The following is an 8,140-nucleotide window of genomic DNA, read 5'->3' as shown; positions in this document are numbered from 1 at the left end:
AGCAAGGAATTCAATCACAAGACACTTAACTTTATCAGTCATTGAGGCTGAGTGCAGCTCAGTATGGGGGTGGGGGATCATAGCTATAGCAACCACATCCAATTCCATTTCTATTTCTTATTTTCCCAGAACAATTTTCTTCTGCCTCCAGAGAGGAGTAGTGACCATTTGAAATGAAGGTTGGATTTAAACATAGGTGGGGACTGTAAAAAGATCCTGAGGCTGCAGCACATTCTAACTGAGACCCATCGCTGCAGACATTAATAGGTTTCTTCTTCCAGCCAGAAATAACAATTAAGGTCTATAGCTCAGACCAGGGGTGTCCAAACTTTTTATCATGTGGGCCAAAATTGTCGAGCCAAACCACCCTGAGGGCCAAGAAAATAAGAAAAAAAAATGATTTTTTTGCTAGCTCTTTAACAAGTTAAATGCAAAATATTTTAACCAATGAAAGTAGTCCATTTTATTTCTTTTTTGTGGTAAAGCAATGTGTTATTCTTCATAGATCTACAAATTAAAAAAAGGATTTTGTACAATTGCTGTATTAAAATAAAGGTATGTAGTTTTCAAATGAATTTGGACTTGATTAAGCAAATTTATTCTCAGTTGTAAGAACAGGATTGCTATAGTTAGCCTCGTTTAATGAATTAGACAGAAGCTTATTTTGGTGCAGCAAAGTCAGCTTCTCAGTAACTGTGCTCAGTGGCAGCTCCAGAAACTTTTTTCTGCAGGTGCTAAGAGGGAGCAAGGCATTTTACTGAGGGTGCTATGACGGATCTTTTTTCCTTATAATTTTCACCGCACATGCATTAGTATTGTTATTTTTCAGACTGATTTGCATTTATTTGACGCTTAGACGTCAGCCTAAAGCTTTGAGTCATTAGCCAGATTACTTCCAGATAATATTACATTGTTTAGGTTAAAACCGCATTTATTACAAAGGGGACACCCTAGTATTGACCCTTTGCAACTACGTCACTTAATCATTCGAAGCGCCATGATGTACATTGGAATCAATAATCCCGATTGAGAATCGGGAGTATTGAATTGAGCGGCTAAAGTTGTTTTCCTAAGTTGTTTTTATCAGTTTATTCATGGTTTCTACTTGTTAGAGTCGAGCTAATTTGTCTGTGAACGTAACACACCTGGTTGGGCCTCATACACGGCGGTATTTACAGAAGCCTGAAACAGCTAGCTTAGCTTGACGTGTTGATCAAATTCCCGACTTTGCCTGAATTCACATGATTTATGTCACAATGTCATAAACAGCATTTCCCCTTAACCCGGAGCAGCCTTAAAAACGTACAGAAGACGAGACGCTACTCATTTTTTTCCATACATGCTAGGCTACATGATGACGTGGCACTGTTTCCATGGTTACTGATAGTTAGACTCGTACCTACTCCATAATACGATATTTGATATTTTTCTAATCATACTTGTAAAGTGTATGAACGTTAATGTTCTTACCTTGTATAAAGTGTTCGCTGGGAATCCGTGGTTACACCAAAAGCTGATGAAAATGCCTCAACAACTGCATATATGTTCAATGTTAAATCAGATGACATTTTTTTTTATATTTTCTGAGGGTGCTTTGGGGGTGCTATGACTTTTCCAGGGGGAGCTGTAGCATCCCCTAGCGCCGCCACTGACTGTGCTACAAGTATTTTAGCAGAACAAATGTAGCACAATACATTTATATGAAGCTTGTTTGGTTTTGTTCATGGGAGCAGTGAGGAGTGGGTACAAACAAAAAAATTGAAGCACAAACCAGCAAAATATTGGACACCAATTTTGTTTAATTTGAACAGTTTGTGATCTCTGCAATGAGTTGAAAACAGTAACAGTGCTCTTCCACTCACTTCCATGCACCATCTTTGTACCTATTTGTATAGGCCATGACAGCCCGCTGATGGACGCATCAGCGGGCTGTTAGGATCTATAGTGAATAGATGGGACTGAGGGTCTGTCCTGGGGGCCGCTAGGTTAGCCAGATCCCACGACTCATCAGCAGGAAAAACAGGGCTGCTGTTTTCAGTCCTAACTTTCTGGAAACTCTACAAGTCAAAGTAAAAAAAAAAACCCGCTATTCCAGATTCTGGCTTGAATATTCACCCACATCCATGCCAGCAGTCATTTTTGGGTTCACTAAAACACTGGAAATGCATGTTTTTGGAGTGTGAGAGGAAGCCAGAGTCCCTGAGGAAAACCCACGCATGCACTGGGGGAACATGCAGCCCATTTTATTTCAGGATAAACACAGGGGGCTTTGCTGCCTTTGGTTGAGGACATATGTTTACCATCTCACTCCATATCACCAACAAAAACCCTGTATATACTGACTGACTGCATGCCAAACTAACCAGCAGACAATAACAGCCTCATTGCATCTACTTTTAAGCAAACACAGCCTGGTTTATCTCAGGTTCGCTCCAAACTGAAACCACAGCTGTGCATGAAGTGTATATGCTGGACTTTGATTAATGTGCAGCTTTCCTGCAGACCTCTTTGAAGGAACTACGGTAAGTTATACACTGTGAGGGATGAGCCACGACACGTCTTCAGTGGGTTATTTTTCCAGAGTCTTCCCCACAGAGCTGTTTCCTTTTATGGAAGTCTATCATAACCTGTCACATGGCATCGCTGGGATGTTTGGGGGAGCCTTGCAGCTGCTGTTCAGGATTACCAGCTTAGTTTAGCATTCAGGAACCCAATTTAAATCAGAATCAAATGAGAATGAGTTTAGTCAGATTTTCAGATTGTCAGAATAGAACATTTAATGTAGAAAAATGAATCATATGGGAGAAGACGAATTTTTAGGAAGCTGCATAGGTACGGCTGTATAGTTTTACATGGTAGGGTAACCATTGAAATTTACAATATTTATAGTCTTGCTCTATAGCTGCATTTCCATTAACCATATAATTGCATAATTTGACATTTGCTTAACAGGAACATGCCAGTTCAGAAAACAGCTCTCGTTATATGAAAAAAAAGTTTTGGCGGTAGAATGAAGTGTTTTTCAGCTGTGTTAAAATTGTTTCATTTTGCAAAACTGCAATGGAAAAACATTTTTGCATCACGAGTCACATGATCAACAACTGGATGTTGCCGCTGGTGCAAATCAGGAAGAAGACGACAGAAAGTAGATGGAGGACCACCGCGCAGCATGTTTTTTAATGGCATGCATGAATAAACTTAATCAAATAGGATTTAAATTGTGCTTCTTATTTAATGGAAACAAAATTTTTTACATTAGCAGAATATTGACAAAGTTTTGTAATGGAAACACAGCTCGTGTCTGTTATTTGCAATAGAAACAAAATTACCTGAGCTAAATCTGTCTTTCTTGTTTAAGGAAAAATGTAGTAACTCTCTTTCAGGCAATTGCAAATTGCCTGAAATTGCAAATGAGTGCAAAATGCTCATTTTTAATAGAAACAAAAAAGTGTTTCGTTTTATAATTGCCAAATTTTGAAATTTGTTTATGAAATGTTTGTTCACATGATAAATGAACAAGTTCAGCCACAGAACTGCCTCTCCTCAGTTGTCAGTGTCTCATTGAGGTATTGGAGCAACAATCTCCTTAAACTTGGGAGTGACTACGTATTCAAAACTGTAGTCTGCCATTTTGATTGAGCTATGGATTCAACACTTTGGAATGACAAACTCCACTGTAGATGAGCTGTGTGATTCTGTGAGACCACCGGTGGAGCCAGATGTGTAATGTCCAAGCTGGATTCGCCTAGTATGAAATGTGATGCGAAAAACTTTGTCTGGTGACATGAGAGAAAATGAACAATTTGTGCTTGTTATAGTTATTTGTTTCCCACAAAATAAACAAGTTATTCCCACAAGATATTAGGTCATGGCCATGATTGTTTTGTTTTTTATTTTTTTCCCATGTTAGTAGACTGGCACCATAGTTTCCATTACAGTCTTGGTAAATTCACCAAATACAATATGTCTGAAAAACTACTTCATCCTGCCGCAAAAACTTTTTTTCCATATAAAACATCTGTTTTTGTAATTCTATTGAGCATACTTATTACAGAATTCCAATTTGTGCAGTTTTATGACCAACAGCTAGTGATGCACAGCAGAAAGAGGCTCTGCAGCTGTATACTCTGGAGAAAACTCAATTTATTCCAACACTTCATTTGACATCTCATTACTAGGACTATAAACCAAATAGGGAAAAAAATCTGTTTTGAAATTTCACAACCACACAGGTCTCTGGTTCAAAGCAGATTCACATAAAATTGAGATAAAATCTTTCAATAATAATGCAATGAGAAAGATCAATAGTTTTGCTTTCATTTACTTATTTTATTTGTATTGTTTGTTTTTCTTTACTCAGCAGACTGTGTCTTTGTCCAAGCTGGATTTTCTAGTTGTAAATGTTAATGTGTAACTGGGTGAACTGGGATCGATGAGCTTATTAGATGGGCCGCCTTCCCCTTTTGTCTTATCAGCCTGATGATGCAGAACACGCTGTGCAGCTCCCCTTTTTATTGGTCAGCACACAAAAACACTCATGAAAGAGTAACTCATCTCTTTCTGTTTTTCCTCTACCCTGCTCACACACAAACCACACAGAGACACCTTGCGATATCTTTTCCCCCCCCTCTGTCTCCATCTCTGCTGCGTTAAATAATTTAATCAGTTAACAGAAACAGCCGAGCGTGCTATTCCAGGCTCTGCTGCAGAGGGTAAATTATAACTCACTAGGTAGAAGACAGCCATTACTGTAAGGAGACATATTATGGAGCCATGCTTTGTTGAGACCTTTTTATTGTTTGAACACTAACTATCCCTGCGGTGGGAAGAGGTATTGCTTGTCCTGTGAATGTTTATGCTGTTTGAGGCTTTTAAAAGTGGAATTCTCAGATGTGCAGCTTCTGAGAAGTGGTCAAAGGGAAGTTTAAAGGGAAGCTCCAGACAGACCATACCAATATTGCCAGAAATGATAGAACCCCAAAACACGTGTTTGTGCAATTCAGATATGGGTGCTGAACTTTTTATGTACACCTTTAAAGTCGATGTATTTCTTAACAGCTGGCAGACTGGTTCACTGTCTCTTCTGTGGTCATTGGAACAAAGGCAAATGTTTGGATTTGGATCAATTGCAGGTATGTATTGATGATTAATAGACCATGTCTCATGTTTTCATGTTCAGATATGAGCTTCCTTGGTTCTGAATTTATACATATGATTGTTGTCTGAGTGCAAAATAGGAAAGAACCATTCCTGTCAACGCACCAGTGTTACTCCAATCATTGTTGGTCTGGAAAATTGTTGGCTATGACTCCAGGTCACTGCTGGTGACTGCCACCCTGTCAGAGCATGTCTTAGAGTGCAGCTTGGTTCTCACTTCCTAAGACCACTCTGATCACTCTCTTAACACGATCCATCCCCACATGGCACAAACTTCTACGAACTACCTTCACCATGTTAAGGTCCTGATGTGGTCAGTCTCCAGATAATCTTTTCTCTTCAAATTTGTTTGGGATTAGTTTGACCTCCGATCCAATGCCACATCTTGATAAACAGTTACATTAACTAAGGGTTTTGTTGCAGAACAGGCTATGACAACCGTATGACTCACGATATGTTCCTCCCTTTAGAACGGATGGATTTCTACAACGCACGTTTTATGTGTGGCACTCAGCATTGACTCTGCTTTATTCAGGTGTGCCCAAATCCAGTCTTCGAGAATTACAATGAGAACCATTTGATTCAGGTGTGTTAAAGAAGAGTGTCAATGAAAAGTTGAAATATAGTAGCTCTTGAAGACTGGAGTTGGGTATCTTTGGTTTGGTTGTATCTGCACAGAACATGGCTGGCCTGATTTTTGATTTTGACCATGAGCCAGCTTTGAAAAGGGATCATATCTGCAACTATATTGTATGAAAAAAAGCAGATGGCTTAATACTTCCCAAAAGGTTCAATAATCTCCCTATGAAGCAAAGTCTGCAAGACATTGCAAAACATCAACATATAAGATATATGATATATAAGTGAATAATAAAAGCAAAAACAAAATGTGTCTCAAAAAGTACAAAAATAAAAATGAGGGATATGTTTCAAGCTTTGTTAGTAAAATCCAGTGTTTTGCATTGTAGCTTAATATGGACATTCAGTTGTTATAACAAGTTATGTTATGAGACAATATTGTCAAACTCATCCACTTTAATAAAACCAGACAATTGCCTTCCTAATCTAGAAATTCAGATATCTATTGTAAATATTGTCATCATCAAATATGCTGAAGTAATTTTGATTGGTCTGTGATGGACTGAAGACCTGTCCGTGCCTCTCACCCAATAATCACTGGAGATGAGACCATGCAAGGAGAAGCAGGTGTGGATGGATGTTGAATGGTGGGACCCATCGCGGCAACGTAAAGTAAAAGTTAAAATTTCCTGCAGTCCCTTTGCTATTAGCCATCCTCCACTCCTCTATTACAGCCACACCGTAGTTCACTCTACAAAACAGCCAGAGGCATTCTGTCAATGTTTGCATGTCTCTTTGACTCAGCCAAGCCTTATCTGTGCAAGTGCACGTGTGTTCGAGCATAATGATAAGCATACGATTTCAGTTAAAGCAAACATGAGTAGCCGATAATTTTTCTTCTTAATTCTGAAGACTATGTGTGTGCTTGTGTCTGGCTGTCCTTATGGTGTGGGGGGGAGGCAATTAATGTTATAAATGCACCACCATATTAGTAGTGGTACTCAATTGAAATCTTTCATTGAGCTAATTAGAGAGTCTGTAATTAATCAAAAATGAATAGCATTTTAATTGAAAACCATATTCTGACAAAATAAACATTTCCAATATTAAAAAACCTTATTTCTGCTAAATTATTGAATAAATAGACATATGAGCTCAACAACAAAGATATTTATTGTGGGTTGCGTCCCCGTAAGCATGTGCTGATTAGCGTCAGAGCAACTGTGCTGTTACTATTTGTTTAGCATTGAGATGCTATTTAAGGCTTGAATGGCTTTAGTGGCAGGTGAACTTCACTATTTCCACTTTTGAACACAGCAGTAGTCTTTTCCAGACTAATTATATATATAAATAACAAATTAACAAATGATCACATAATGTCCAAACATCTAAATGCTAATATCCAAATGTGCTCAGATGACATGCAAAAATTGATGACCAGCTTATTTTGTTAAACCAATACACTGTGCATGACAATATAGGACAGTGTTTTTCAACCTTTTTGAGCCAAGGTACATTGTTTTAATTGAAAAAATCACAAGGCACAGCACCAACCAAAAATGTAAACAAAGATAGTCTGTAGCCGCCTATATTACATATATAGTCATTCTTATCAAAGTGGGTTAGGGTTAGGAATCAAATAAACACATTTATTTTTATCATATTTTACATGTCTTATTTCAAATTGTACTTAACATGTCCACTTCAAAAATACACCTGAACAGTACCACAAAACTGTGGTGCTGTTCAGGTACCACAGTACCTGACATTTTGTTTTAATGTAAAATGCTCTGTACCTACTGCCATCTAGTGGTAAGAAAATTACACGATTACGCCGCTATTCACTATTACAGCAAAGACACTCAAAGATGGCATTATTAGCAGGTAATTAATTTGTTTTCAAAAACTCTTTTAAGACCAATTACCGTATTTTCTGGACTATGAGCGCACCATACTATAAACTGTACCTTCAAATTTTTTGAACCCCCCCTGGAAACTTACATATATCAGCCGCACCGGGCTACAGGCCGCTGGTATCTCTGCCGCTCTCGGTTTCCCATAAGGACCCAGCAGAGGGCTGCGTCCTAATAACTGCTGGATATTTTAAGGATGCAGTTCTCTGTCTCCAAATCCTGATTTGTTCACGCCGAGTTTACGTGCAGCGGCTCTATTTCCCTCCTGTACTGCCAGATCGATACCCCTCAACTTAGAAGCTGCATCATATGAGTTTGAAAACATTTCTCCGTCAAGCATGTGCTTGTTCTAAATGAAAATTAGCGCGTTCTTCTTTGATTTCCAATTTTGACTCCCAATGATTCACTTCCTGATAAAGAGCCCCCTGGTGTTTGAAGAAAAATCCACAGAAAAGCCGCATGTTCAAAGTGTAGGAAAAAAGTAGCAACTT

Source organism: Poecilia reticulata, linkage group LG4 (assembly GCF_000633615.1).
Source record: "Poecilia reticulata strain Guanapo linkage group LG4, Guppy_female_1.0+MT, whole genome shotgun sequence".
NCBI classification, from domain to species: Eukaryota; Metazoa; Chordata; class Actinopteri; order Cyprinodontiformes; family Poeciliidae; genus Poecilia; species Poecilia reticulata.
The sequence above is the reverse complement of the archived record's forward strand: the minus strand, read 5'-3'. Positions refer to the sequence as shown.